At 38.6% G+C, this 15,114-nt stretch overlaps 1 long non-coding RNA gene across 1 annotated transcript; it reads right to left on the bottom strand.

Annotated features, from left to right (window-relative positions):
- Positions 1-469: 469 nt before the first annotated feature.
- On the bottom strand, positions 470-15,043 carry LOC145533168 (uncharacterized). Its single transcript, XR_014073899.1, has 4 exons — positions 13,859-15,043; positions 12,937-13,238; positions 1,210-2,334; positions 470-518 (listed from the first exon to the last, which is right to left on the bottom strand). It is a non-coding gene; the product is annotated as an uncharacterized LOC145533168 (long non-coding RNA).
- Between the last annotated feature and the right edge of the window lie 71 nt (positions 15,044-15,114).

Here is a 15,114-nt window from a genome sequence, read left to right as displayed (position 1 = left end):
AGTCCCTGAATGACAATTATGGAAAAACAGGTAATCACAGGTTCACTCACACCTTATTCTACTTTCTCTGATATCCTTGCCTATAGCCTGGTCTTTTTTTTTTTTACCTTCTCTACTTCATAAGCTTTTTCAAGGCCTTTATGCTTTTCAAAGGTTTATTTAACCTACATGCTGAATCATCACCACTTCTCTTCCCACTCATCTCCTTCTATTTCCAGGGGAGCCTTTTTACTGTAGGAGGTAAAATAGAAACCTGACTAAAGTAGAAACTAAAGGGGCCATGAAACTCCAAATGCTGAAACCTTATGAATACAGAGAGCACTGGCTCTTGTCCGCTTTGAACTCTCCCTGCCCTAGAGAGCCTGTGTCGTCCCACCACATAAGTTGGGGTAAAATCACTGGCCAAATGGAGAAATAAGTTATATTTCCTACAGATTTTCCAAATTTCCCTTATATCTCTGCATACCACACCTACCTTTGCCTGTCTCCCCTTCCAATTCTGCTTCAAATTTTTATCCCTTTTGGAAAAAAAAAAATAATGACAATATTTATTGAATTTTCATTGTTTGCTAGACACTGTGCTAAGTGAATTATTTCATTATGAATTATTTCATCATAATAAATTACATTATTTCATTTAATAACCCTTGAAGAAAGTCCCTTGTAATGGAGGCCCAGAGAAGTTACTTGTCTAAGGTCATATCACTAAGGATAATTTAAGTACCAACAGTTTAATTACAGATCTCATGCTTATTAATCCTAAACTAACCAGATTCTGAGGAGAGTCTCCTCTTGTTCCTCTGCCCTCAAACTCTCCCCAATCTGGCCTATTCTCCAAATTATTCAAATTGCCATTCTAACATAACAGTAGTAATAAATAAAGTGATGCTTTAAAAACAGGTTGGGACTTCCCTGTTGGTCCAGTGGCTAAGGCTCCGAGTTCCCAATGCAGGGGGCTGGGGTTCAATCTCTGGTCAGGGAACTAGAATCCACATGCTGTAACTGAGTTTACCTGCCACAACTAAAGGATCCTACATGCCGCAATGAAGATGGAAGATCCCTTGTGATGCAACTGAGACTCAGCACAGCCAAAAAAATAAATATATTTTAAAAATACTTTTAAAATAATCATATCATCCACTCCCCTACACAAGTCCCTCTAATGTTGTCCCCTCTTTAACTGAAAGTAAATCCAAAATCTTTACCCACCAGCCATCCGTGATCTGCCTCTTGTGTTCCCCAGGTCTCTGACCTCCAATTCTCTTCTCTCTGCTTTGCTCACTCCAGTTGCATGAGCATCCTTGCTTTTTCTTGAGCACGCTAAGTTCACTTCTACCTAGGGTTTTGTACTTGCTGTTCCCCCTACCTGGAAAAATCTACCCTCAGATACTCATAAAACTTAGCACTTTGTTTCTTTCTGGTCTCTGTTCAAGTGTTTTATTTTTTTGTCATAGAAGCTGCCTCTCTAAATACAACAGTATCCTGTCTTTCTCTCTCTCCCTTAATCTCATTTATTCTTCTTCAAAGCACTTATCACCATCTGGCATATTACATATGTATTTTTTGTTAATAATCTGTTTCATATCTTCAGAATTTAAAAAATTCCTGAGGTCAGGGACTTTGTTTTGTTTACTGCTATATCCCCAGTGCATGGGATGATACCCAGCACAAAATAGGTGTTTAACATTTTGCATGAATAATAAAATTAAACAGTATTTTTTTAGTACTTCCATTACACCAGGTATTCTAAATATGTCACCTATGAATTTTCTCATTTAATCTTTATAATAATCTTATGAGATTTAACCTTTTAAATATGATATCCAAAACTTTTCAGTAGTTTATGAACAACTAACTCTCTGAGAAAAAAAGAAAAGATTGAGTTGTAGAATTTGTGATATCTGTGGTATAAATATTCACACTCTGGCTGATTTAAGACTGCCAATATGAGATCAATCAGCTCACTAAATTCCTGGGCACTTATTGAATCATAAACTGGTATGAGTCTGCTCCGGCATGCCGTTGCTACTGTTATTAGGAGAGCATAGAAATCTCTTCACAAATTAGCCCTTATCCATCTTTCCAATGGAATCTCCTCTGACTCTCCAACTCACCCACACAGCCCACTTTCAAATCATGAAGAATTCCAGTCTGTGTAAGGACATGCCCTGCTTGTTCTATACTTAATTGTCATTGGGCAATGTGCTTTATTTCTGAGAAGTTCTTTCATCCTTCCTTACTTTGGCTCTGTACTGGTGTGTCTTCAAAGCAACATCAACCAATTCAACAAATAGTAGTTAAGCAACTAGCACATTCCAGGCAGGATGTTAGGAGCTGGGGGATAGAAATAAAGGAGAAGCAGTTGTTGATAGTCCCAGAGTGGCTCACAATCTCGTAGTGAAGGCAAATGCATAAGCAATAAACCAAATTATAGCTTAAAAGAAGTAATAATGAGGGATTGACTGAGTCTGGCAAGGGTGGGCAAGATCAAGATGAACCTTCTAAAGGAAAGTAAAGGAGACTTTACTTCCTTTACTTCTAAGGAAGTAAAACACAGACATCTTTCCAGATAGACGTTTCAAGGCAGGGAGATACAAGCAATTGGAGACTTCTGGAGCAGATCGAGAAAGTGCTATAGGATGGACAGTTATGCTTCCTGAACTCCTTTTTGCTTCCCAAACTCTCAGTGGGTAACTCGATTCCACTCCATTATAGCTGAATTGCCAATGGGTAAGTGGTCAAAATCAATGAACAGTCACAAAACACAGGAGGAAATACAATAATATCAACATTTTGAAAAATGTTTGCCAAAATTCTATACATAATGTTTGGTTACTAGCAAACCATGGCCAACAAACTAGGTGGCCATGGATCAAATAATACCATAGAACTTGACTGACTTGTTCAATCAGTTACAAACATTGGAAAATATAGCAAAAATAATTGGAAATGACAAATCAACGTTGGTGGGATGTGGAGAAAAGTACATTTACTAAATATGTACTAAAATTAAACTATGTGTCAGCCACTGATTTGTGTGCTTTACTTGTATTAACTCATTTAACTTATGCCACAATTTTATAAAACAGGTTCTCTATTTTTTGATTGATTTTAATTTATTTTTTGACTGTGCTGGGTTCTTGTCACTGTGTGGGCTTTTCTCTAGTTGCATTGAGCAGGGGCTACTCTCTAGTTGTGGTGCACAGGCTTCTCAATGCAGTGGCTTCTCCTGTTGCAGAGCACAGGCTCTAGGGTGTGAGGGCTTCAGTAATTGTAGTGTGAGGCCTCAGTAGTTGTGGTTCCCGGGCTTTAGAGCACAGGCTCAATAGCTGTGGGGCATGGGCTTAGTTGCTCAGAGGCATGGGGGTCTTCCCGGACTAGGGATCGAACTCGTGTCTCCTGCATTGGCAGGTGCATTCTTCACCACTGAGCCACCAGGTAAGCCCCCAAAACAGGTTCTATTATTATCCCACAGATATTTCACTAAGAAAACAGAACTTAAGACAGGTTAAACAACCCATTCAGTGTCACAGACATTCAGTGGGATGCTGGAGTCGGCCTGTACTGGCTTGTAACAGCTGATTATTATTAATAAATATTCAGTTGGCAGCTTAAAATAGGCCCTAGTGAAAATATTTACACCATGAACATTGGCAAACATCAGACCTTTTTTAAGAGCAAATTTATCAGCACACGATTAGTAGTCTTTGGTAGTATTCCAGGCCCTAGGGATATAACAACAAATAAAATAAACAAAAATCTCTGCTTTCATGAACTTTATAGTCTAATTGTGGGAGATAAATAATGAACAAATAAATAAATAAAATATATGGTATGTCAGATGATGACAAGGGCTATGGAGAAAAATAAGTGAAAAGAGGGTATAAGTATGCCATCCTTTTTTATTTATTTATTTTTGGCTAAGCTACATGGCATGCAGGATCCCAGTTCCCTGACCAGACACTGAACCCATGCTCCCTACGTTTGAAGCATGGACTCTTAACCACTAGACCCCCAGAGAAGTCCCCATGCTCCCATTTTTTTAAAATGATTTTTATTAGAGTACAGTTGCTTTACAGTGTTGTATTAGTTTCTGCCGTACAACAAAATGAATCAGCTATATGTATACATACATACCCTCTTTTTTCTATTTCTTTCCCATTTAGGTCACCACAGGACAATGAATAACATTCCCTGTGCTATAGTGCAGGTTCTGAGTTCTATTTTATACATACACTAGTATGTATGTGTATACATATACACTAGTATGTATACATATGTCTGTACGGATGTTGGCAATTTGATCTCTGGTTCCTCTGCCTTTCCTAAAACCAGCTTGAACATCTGAAAGTTCACGGTTTGTGTATTGCTGAAGCCTGGGTGATAAGTGTACCTAGGCATTATTTTTTAACTTAAAAAAAAAAAAAAAGACTTTGGAACACATAGCTGGATAAACCATAAACTAATAGCAAAAATAATAACTCACAATATGTGAAGTCAAGTGGGCCTTAGAAAGCATCACTGCAAACAAAGCTAGTGGAGGTGATGGAATTCCAGTTGAGCTATTTCAAATCCTAAAAGATGATGCTGTGATAGTGCTGCACTCTATACGCCAGCAAATCTGGAAAACTCAGCAGTGGCACAGGACTGGAAAAGGTCAGTTTTCCTTCCAATCCCAAAGAAAGGCAATGCCAAAGAATGCTCAAACTACCACACAATTGCACTCATCTCACACGCGAGTAAAGTAATGCTCAAAATTCTCCAAGCCAGGCTTCAGCAATACATGAACCGTGAACTTCCAGGTGTTCAAGCTGGTTTTAGAAAAGGCAGAGGAACCAGAGATCAAATTGCCAACATCCACTGGATCATCAAAAAAGCAAGAGAGTTCCAGAAAAACATCTATTTCTGCTTTATTGACTATGCCAAAGCCTTTGACTGTGTGGATCACAATAAACTGTGGAAAATTCTGAAAGAGATGGGAATACCAGACCATCTGATCTGTCTCTTGAGAAACCTGTATGCAGGTCAGCAAGCAACAGTTAGAACTGGACATGGAACAACAGAGTCGAACACGGCTGAGCAACTGAACTGAACAACTTATGTTTTTTTTTTTTTCACATTTATTGACTATTTCCTGTGGGTTCAGCCCAGTTCAGTTCAGTCGCTCAGTCAGGACTCTTTGAGACCCCATAGACTGCAGCACACCAGGCTTCCCTGTCCATCACCAACTCCCAGAGTTTACTCAGAGTCATGTCCACTGAATCAGTGATGCCATCCAACCATCTCATTCTCTGTCACCCCCTTCTCCTCCTGCCTTCAATCTTTCCCAGCATCAGGGTCTTTTCCAATGTGTCAATTCTTCATATCAGGTGGCCAAAGTACTGGAGTTTCAGCTTCAGCATCAGTTCTTCTAATGAATATTCAGGACTGATTTCCTTTAGGATGGACTGGTTGGATCTCCTTGCAGTCCAAGGGACTCTCAAGCGTCTTCTCCAATACCACAGTTCAAACGCATCAATTCTTCAGCTCTCAGCTTTCTTTATAGTCCAACTCTCACATCCATACATGACTACTGGAAAAACCACAGCTTTGACTAGACGGACCTTTGTTGGCAAAGTAATATCTCTGCTTTTTAATATGCTGTCTTTGTTGGTCATAGCTTTTCTTCCAAGGAGCAAGCGTCTTTTAATTTCATGGCTGCAGTCACCATCTACAGTGATTCTGGAGTCCAAGAAAATAAAGTCTCTCACTGTTTCCATTGTTTCCCCATCTATTTGGCATGAAGTGATGGGACCGGATGCCATGATCTTAGTTTTCTGAATGTTGAGCTATAAGCCAACTTTTTCACTCTCTTCTTTCACTTTCAAGAGGCTTTTTAGTTCTTCCTATGAGTTAGGCCACTGTAAGCGCTTCACATACATTATCTTACTAAATCTTCTGCATATTATTTTACTTAATCCTCAGATCAGTCTATGAGGCTGGGGAAACTGAAACAACTGTGAGTTTAAGTAAATTGAACAGAGCTGTACTGTGTAGGGGAACAGATGAGAGCCCATATCTTCTCTCGCTTGCTCCATACCTACCCTTCTCTATTAGAGTTGTTGGGTGAATCTATTATATTCCACATGATTATTCTGAGTGAAGGTGCTTCAGTGTAATTGTAGGGCAATTTTATTATTAGATATATGAGTGTGACTTGGCATATGATTATGAAAACAAAGCCTATAGACCTTAAGAAGGGCACTAAGAATTAAGTGGAGGTATAATTTTAACTGAGGGTAATTGGAAAAGAAGGTAGCATTTGAGCTGAACCTTGAAGAGCTTCCCTGATAGCTCAGCTGGTGAAAGAATCTGCCTGCAATGCAGGATACCCCGGTTCAATTCCTGGGTCAGGCAGGTCTGCTGGAGAAGGGATAGGCTATCCAACCCAGCATTCTTGGGCTTCCCTGGTGGCTCAACTGGTAAAGAATCCTTCCCCAATGCAAGAGACCTGGGTTTGATCCCTGGGTTGGGAAGATGTGGAGAAAGGAAAGGGTATCCACTCCAGTGTTCTAGCCTGTAGAATTATGTGGACTATGTAGTCCATAGGGTTGCAAAGAGTTGGACACAACTGAATGACTTTCACTCACTTTCATGTATTAGTCAAGTTCATGGAGGGAAGTAGAGACCACCTATTATCTGAAGAGAGACAATTTGATATAATGGATTGTCAACCATGTAACTGAAGAAGAAATCTAAGCTATCGTGAAGGCAGTAATTGTTAATTGTAGGAACCCCTACAACGCTTAGGGCTGAGGGAGCAAAGGGAAGAGGTTGGAATGATTAAAACACATACACTTAGAGGAAGTGTTTAGCTTCTGTTTAGGAAGCTAAACAGAACCGAAACAAACCTCTGAAGAGAAGGCCATACTTGGTGTGTGCTTGTGTCTCTGAACTCAGAGGGGTTGGGACCAAGACCTTTGTGAAGGAGTCACTGGGCAGTCAATGCTAACGAGACTGATCCTGTAAGCATTGTAAAATTACAAATTGGTTTCCAGAAGGAAAGGAGATTGGGAGTGGGGAGAAATAAATAAGGAGATTGAGACATACAAACTTTCAGTTGCAAAATAGATGAGTCATGGGTATGAAATATAGTGTGAAGAATATAGTCAATAATTATGTAATATCTTTGTAAGGCAACAGGTAATAACTAGACTTATCAAGGTGTATATTTTGAAGCATATAGAAATGTTAAATCATTATATTGTGTAACAGTAACTAACATAGTCTTGTAGGTCAATTATACATCAAAAACAAGCAAACATGGGACTTCCTTGGTGGTCTAGTGGTTAAGACTCTGCACTCCCAAAGCAGGAGGCCTAGGTTTGATTCCTGGTCAGAGAACTTGATCCCACATGTCACAACTAAAGATCTTACATGCCACAACTAAGACCTGACACAGCCAAATAAGTAAATAAAGAAAAATATATATTAAAAAAAGAAAAAAAACCAAGCAAACATTTCTTTAAAATGGGTAACCGACAAGGACCTACTGTATAGCACAGAGAACTCTGCTCAGTTTTTTTTTTTTTTTTCTGCTCAGTGTTTTGTGGTAGCCAGGATGGGAGGGAAGTTTGAGGGAGAATGGATACATGTATCTGTATGGCTGAGTCCCTTTGCTGTTCACCTGAAACTATCACAACATAGTTAATCAGCTATACCCCAGTACAAAATAAAAAGTTAAGAAAACAACAAAAAGCAAACAAACATAGAGAATGAGATCAGATTTGTGGTTAACAGAGGCAAGGAGTTCAGGGGAGAGGGAATGGGGTGAAGGAAGTCAAAAGATACAAATTTCCAGTTATAAGATAAATAAATGGACTTCTCTGGTGGTCGAGTGGTGAGGAATCTGCCTACCAGTTCAGAAGATATGGGTTCAATCCCTGGTCCAGGAAAATTTCACATGCCTTGAGTCACTTAAGCCTACGTACCACAACTATTGAATCTGTGCTCTGGAGTCTTTGAGCTACAACCACATGCTGCGACTACTGAGCCTGCATGCCTAGAGCCCATGCTCCGTTACAAGAGAAGCCATTGCAATGAGAAGCCAGGGCACTGCAACTAGAGAAAGCCCATGTGCAACACTGAAGACCAAATATAGCCAAAAATAAATAATAATTTAAAAAAAGAAATTATTTCAATATCCTGAAAATAGGGAAACATATGATGTGATCTAGAAACCAGGGATTTGGGGGACTTTTATCTCCCTGCAGCATTTTGTTATAGAGTCTAGGGGTCCTTAGATGACCCTTCTCCTTTCTTTCCTTTTTTAAATCGAGGCAAAATTCATATAACACAAAAGAAAATTAACAATGAGTCATGCTGAACTATACATTTTTTGGCATTTCCTACATTCATAATGTTGTGCAACCATCTCCAGTTGCTAGGTCCAGAGCAATTTCAACACTCTGAAAGGAAATCTCATACTCATTAAGTAGTTATTCCCCACTCCTCCTTCTTCTTAGTCCTTGGAAATGACTAGTCTGCTGTTTTCTGTCTCTATGAATTTATCTATTTTAAATGTTTCATATACATGGAATTAGGTGACTTTTGTGTCTAGCATCTTTCATTTAGCATAATGCTTTTGAGGTTCATCGACTTGGTAGCAAGTATCAGTACTTCAACCTTTTTCATGGCTGAATAATACTCTCCTGTATGGCTATACCACTTTTAGTTTATATAGTTATCACTTGATAGACATTTGTGTTGAGTTCATTTCTGGCTATTATGAATAATACTGCTATGAATATTTGTGTACAGGTATTTGTTTGAAAACAGGCTTTCAATTCTCTTGGGTCTATACTTAGAAGTGGAATTGCTGGGTCATATGATAATCGGAGAAGGCAATGGCACCCCACTCCAGTACTCTTGCCTGGAAAATCCCATGGACGGAGGAGCCTGGTAGGCTGCAGTCCATGGGGTTGAGAAGAGTTGGACACGACTGAGCGACTTCACTTTCACTTTTCACTTTCATGCATTGGAGAAGGAAATGGCAACCCACTCCAGTGTTCTTGCCTGGAGAATGCCAGGGACGGCGGAGCCTGGTGGGCTGCAGTCTATGGGGTTGCATAGAGTCGGACACGACTGAAGCGACTTAGCAGCAGCAGCAGCATGATAATTCTATACTTAACTTTTTGAGGAGCTGCCGAATTGTTTTCTACAACAGTTGTACCATTTTACATTCACACAGCAATGTCTAGAAAGTTCTTTCTCACCAAAATCTCCTTTCTTTTACAGCAACTGCACAAAAGTCATGTTCACACTGCCCATATTCCAACTCTGATGCTTCATCTCTATATTGAGTTAGGACTTGCTTATTTAGAGATGTTTGTGCACGTCATGTCCCTTTGGGTCTCCTCCAGAAAACGACTGTTAAGGACTTTTTTTTCTTGCTCAAAAACAACCAGAAAAATTGAGTCTATTAGATACACCCTTTCAGAGATGTTGTCTTTCTGGGCTATTAATTTTCATTCACTCATATCATCATGGAATTACATGCTTTTCATTTAAAATCACTGTGGCTTGATGATTCTTTGGTTTTTCATCCATCACTTTCAAGGTGTATCTCCATCTTGTGATGCCTTGTCAGCAGAATCTTCCTCTCCGTTGGTAGATTTGCTTAAATTCCAAATCTTTTGCAACATTATGTTTGATTGTATTTCTTTTTGCTTCTGTTAGCAGATGTTTTAAACAATACTCTGCCTCTTAATTTTCAATGTTTTATACATTTCTCTGGTTGTTGAATCATAATATTTTGGAATAAAATATATTGCTTTTGTGGTCCTCTAAGCTTGCTTCTGCCATGCCTTCATTTTAAAGAAAATTAATATTGTCTAACTTATATGCATTTGTGAAAACTCATATATTAGTCCAATTAAGATTTTTCATTTCATTGTATGTAAAATTTATCTCACTAAAAAAAAAAACACAAATGTGAACAACTACTAAACTCTCTGGAGAAGGAAATGGCAACCCACTCCATTTATTCTTGGCTGGAAAATTCCATGGACAGAAGAGCCTGGTGGGTTAGAGTCCATGGGGTTGCAAAGAGTTGGACACAACTTAGCAACTGAGAACTAAACACTAAACTCTAGTTAAAAATACGCAATGCTGAAGAGTTTAGATATGGTATGCATTAATGTCTGAAATTTTGAAAAGCATTAAAAAATTAAGCTGGATACCTGGATGGAAAGAGGGATAGGCAGATGAATAGATATGTAGTAAAACAAATATTGAAAAATGTTAAATTTAAAATAATTGGTAAGCATATGTATTATTTTCTCAGCCTGTTTGATAATTTTCATAGTAAAATTAAAAAAAATCACACCTTAATTGCTCTGATGACTTATGTCAGTCAGTTCTTTGTAGAAGATTCTGTGATCATTTCCATCATAGTCTGAACCCATCAATTTATTTAATCCAATTCAAGTAAATAAACAACATTTAGAGGAATAAATGAGAACGTATAGAAAATGGTTTGTAAACTGTGTAGAACTATATAATCATGCTATTATTAATTCTATGATAGTCAAGGGATTGAGTCTGTGTAAAATCTTAGTACAAAACACTATCCCAAACATATCCGTGGCAGTCCAGTGGTTAAGGACTCTGAATTCTCACTGCCAAGGGCCCAGGTTCAACCCCTGACCAGGTAACCAAGATCCTGCAAGCCACGTGGTGTGGCAAAAAAAAATTAAATTAAAAAAAAAAAAGTTCTCTAACTAAACTGGAAAGTCTTAAAGGAAAGAAATTGTGTTTTTTACTTATTTGGTCCTCACAAATTGTCCACTGAGTGCCAAAAATTCAAAAGGTACTAAGCACAGAATGAATCAGTAAATGGCACATTTCACAGATAAAACTCTAAAAGAAAAGGGGACGGGGACACCCCTGGGGGTCCAGTGGTTAAGAATCTGCCTTCCAATGCAGGGGGCCTGGGTTCTATCCCTGGTTGGGGAACTAAGATGCCACATGTGATGAGGCAACTAAGTTCTCACACCAGAACCCATGCACCACATCAGGAGAAGCTCATGCAGCTCAAGGAAGACCCAGGGCAGCCAAAAACAAAAGGGGAGGGGCAAAACAGGGCTATAAAGAGGTACTAACTGTTCTCTATAAAATAAATAAGCTATCAGGATATATTGTACAGCACAGGGCATATAGAGAATATTTTATAATAACTATAAATGTAGTATAACCTATAAAAATTTTGAATCAATATATACTGAACCTAGAACAACATACTTCAATCAAACAAACCTCTGAAGGAATGTTCTAAATTTGTTATAGCTTATTAAATTTTTGCAATTTTTATGTTTAATCTAAAATAATGTTTGTTTTTTAAATAGTTTTTTGAGGGAGCTCCCTCGTGGCCTAGTAGTTAGAATTCCAGGTTCAACCTCTGATCAGGGAACTGAGATCTCACAAGCTGGGTGGTGTGGCCAAGAAATAAATAGTGTTCTTGCATAATCTTTTTTATCATGGGATGGACAGATGGACAAACAAGTGGCTGGTGATATACCCATGAAACAGCTCTTCTCTTAAGGACAAATTTATGCAAATTCCTTTTGGATATGTCACTACAATGCTCCTGACATTATGGCCAGTAGACAGGCAAGTATTTGAAATGAATGCCAAATTCAATCTTTAAGTAGATTGATTATACAATCAAGTCCAGATGAGGGTGGAGGGGGATGATTTGATCCTTCCAAATCAGGCAAAATTCATAAGGCTGGCAAAATTACCTACACTAGTATGAAATGGGATTAAGTTTCTCATTGTTACAGAGACTTAGAGGGAAAAAAGAAAGTTTATAGTGTCCCCTGTGGCTCAAGAATTGCTGGAATCTGTCAGGTAAAGTATGCAGTTGTTGGTTCAGGTCAGAAACTCTGGCCAATCAGAAACCTTGGTCCTCTGAGATAATATCTGAATTCTCTTGGAATGTTAATATCAAAATTTTTTGAGATAATAAAACCTTTCTGTTACAAGCATCTTTTTACACAGGGAAATTTCAATTTAAAGACTTAAAATTTTCATATTAAGATTAAGAATACTTTGTACATATATATGTTATATGTTAGTCACTCAATTGTGTCTGACTCTTTGTGGCCCCAAGGACTGTAGCCTGCAAGGCTCTTTTGTCCAGGGAATTCTCCAGGCAAGAATATAGGAGTTGGTAGCCATTCCCTTCTCCAGGGGACCTTCCTGACCCAGAGATCTAACCAGGGTCTCCTGCATTGCAGGTGGATTCTTTACCATCTGAGCCACCAGGGAAACCCACTTTATACATTTCTGTATTTAAATTGTAATGTTTAAAGAAACTTGGTGTACTAGAAATTCAGGTAAAAAATGTGATTAAGTAACTGATGAGATTTGTCATTTTAATTGGAAAAGTATGAGACTACATCAGAATATTTTAAGAAAATTTAAAACACTATATTTGTGATTTTAATTTTTTAGGTTTAGAAGAGTTTATATACTTGGAAAAGTTTTAAAGTACTCAAAAATAATACATCAAAAAAACCCCCAAAAACTCCACACCATATTAAACTGACAAAAGCATACTAAATTTGAGGAAATTTATCTAACATAAATGAGACTGATTTTTTGAAGGGAGTTTAGTCCATTCAGTTTGAATTCAACTCAATATTAACAGAAAAAGTGAAGATGATTCTAATATTCTAGTTAGATTTATAAATAAAGCAATTTTTCTAAGTCTTTAAGTCTCAAGGAAACTAGATTAACACGCACTTATTCTATATGTTGAATGTTAACTTTTAAAATGCAAGTATGAAAAATAGCATCTTCTGTCCATAAAAGTCATACATGAACGTTAAAAAACTCACATTGGCAAAATATATTTAATTATCAGCCAAATTCTCTAAGCATAATATCTGTTACCTTCTTTATCCCAGGCCCTTAGTTAGCCTGTGGTCTCTTCACAAGTTTTAAGATAGAATGATATTCTTGGTGGCGATGATTTAACCCAACTACCTTCGAGGCAAAAGACTTGAGAACATAATGATGAAAGGGGAAAGAGTCCATGACCCAGAGTGAGAGAGGTTTTGCATGGTGAATAAAAAGCATATCATATTTTTAATATTTCTTTTTAAATACATAAAAATACTTTCATTTTAGAGACTGAGTTTTCCAGTTGGTGTTTCTTGTTTGCGTGCTAAATTGCCAGGGTCACTCTGATCATTCTGGAACAGAAAACAATTTAAGGGATATTCAATACTCAAGTAACTTAGAGCTTAAAATATTTCTCTTCTCAAATAAGAAGTCTGGAGGTTAAAGTCATCTTCTGTGCAGTCATATTCTCAAACAAACAAACAAAATTAAGTAGGGACCACCATCTATGTTTTAATATTTTCACAGTTAACAAGTCACAACACTAGAATTAAAGGGAAAGGCAAAGCTTAGCTTGTCTTTTCTAAAATAATTGTTTCAATATAATGTGATGATTTTCAACATTCAAAAAATGAGAAGAGTATCTGAGTTTTCAGGAAAAGAAGTTAAGGGAATATTACTAATTATGCAAAATGTATTAATTCTCTAAAAGAAACACCTAAGTGCAAAGTTGTTCTGAAATGCAAAGCCTCTTTACACCAAGATTTCCTCTAAATATTTTATTTAGAGATAATAGAAGTTAACTCTTTTGAGGATTAAATATTTGCCAGGCATTTTACATGGCAAAAGAGGCTATTACATCATTCAATCCTTACTATACTATTAGGCCTTCATTCATCCATTCATTGATCTAATGAATTTCTACCTGCGCATCTGGCTAAGTGCTGAGAATTCACTAGCGAGCATTACTTGCCTTCCTCACTAACAAGAAGTTTAGTAATTACACTCTTCTTCACAGGAAGAAATGGAGGGGACGTTCATTTACTTGTCCAAGGTCACAGTATTGGAGCAGCTACACAAACTCATCTCAAATCTTTGCAGTCAATTATTAAGCTGTCAACAGACTTCTATATTTTCTCTCAAGATTTTTTTGCTTTTAATTTTTTTCTCTCTAAATTTTTTCAACCATTTTTGTCTTAGAGTTTAAAGTCTTGTAGACAATGACCTCTCTGCTCTCCGCTCTTTCACCGCGTAGACCAAACAAGTGGTGACTGTACATTCTAACTGCCAAGCATCTGGGAGACTTCAGGTGCAAGGAGCCAAGTCCCAGGGGGATTCTTGTTCACTCGCTAAGTCGTGTCCAACTTTTTGCGAGCCCATATAATGCAGGTTTCCTTGTCCTTCACCATGTCCTGGCGTTTGCTCAGTTTCTTGTCCATTGAATACATACTCAGGGGAATGGGGTACATTTCTGAAGAAACAATAGCAACCCCCACACAAGGTCAGATTATAAATTCGAGGGGCACCAGACCTGGACCACTGCCAAGGGATGTATCGTTTTTTCACCTTCTCTTTGCCTTTGCCCACTACTTCCAAGGGTATTTTGAAGCTAGGCAGTCAACGCAGTGCCTGGTCCACTGGCTCCACAGGCCGAGAAATCTAACTTTTTGTTTCACGCTCTTAGCCCCCTACCCCTGAACGTCTCTTTTCATCTTCTCTCTTGCTTGTTTTTCACTCCGTCTTCACCCTTGGCAGATAATCCGTATAACAGCGTTTTCGTTTTATTCTAGAGCCCTATGTTCTAGATTGGTTTACGGCGACCTTGACAGACACCTGGGTGGGAGGCCCATGGGAGGGGGCAGCCGGCAACTCAGAAACCTTCTGATAGCTCTGGGGCGGTGCCACGAGGAGGCAGCGACCACTGAACTCCACTCAGTGATGAGTTTTCTGAAAGATTGACAGTACGTGTACCAACTGTCTTTGCGCTAGCAGCTTGCGCGATCTCGCGAGATGTGGACGCCGATCCGGAGTAGGGACTCAAAGGCGCCTTTCTGAGTGGGGGATGGGAATATCTGTGGCGCAATCATTGCGCGAGATTGGGCCATGGTCGCTGGGGGCCCGAGGCTTAAATCTCGCGATATTTCCGCTGCTCCGGACTGGAATTAGGAGCTGCTTCTCGCGAGAGCCCGTGCTGAGGGCTCTGTGAGGCCCCGTGTGTTTGTGTGTGTG

The sequence above is a fragment of the Giraffa tippelskirchi genome, chromosome 13 (genome assembly GCF_054371585.1).
Source record: "Giraffa tippelskirchi isolate mGirTip1 chromosome 13, T2T-mGirTip1v1.2.pri, whole genome shotgun sequence".
Lineage (NCBI taxonomy): Eukaryota > Metazoa > Chordata > Mammalia > Artiodactyla > Giraffidae > Giraffa > Giraffa tippelskirchi.
Note: the sequence above shows the minus strand (reverse complement) of the source record. Positions and strands in the feature narration are given on the sequence as shown.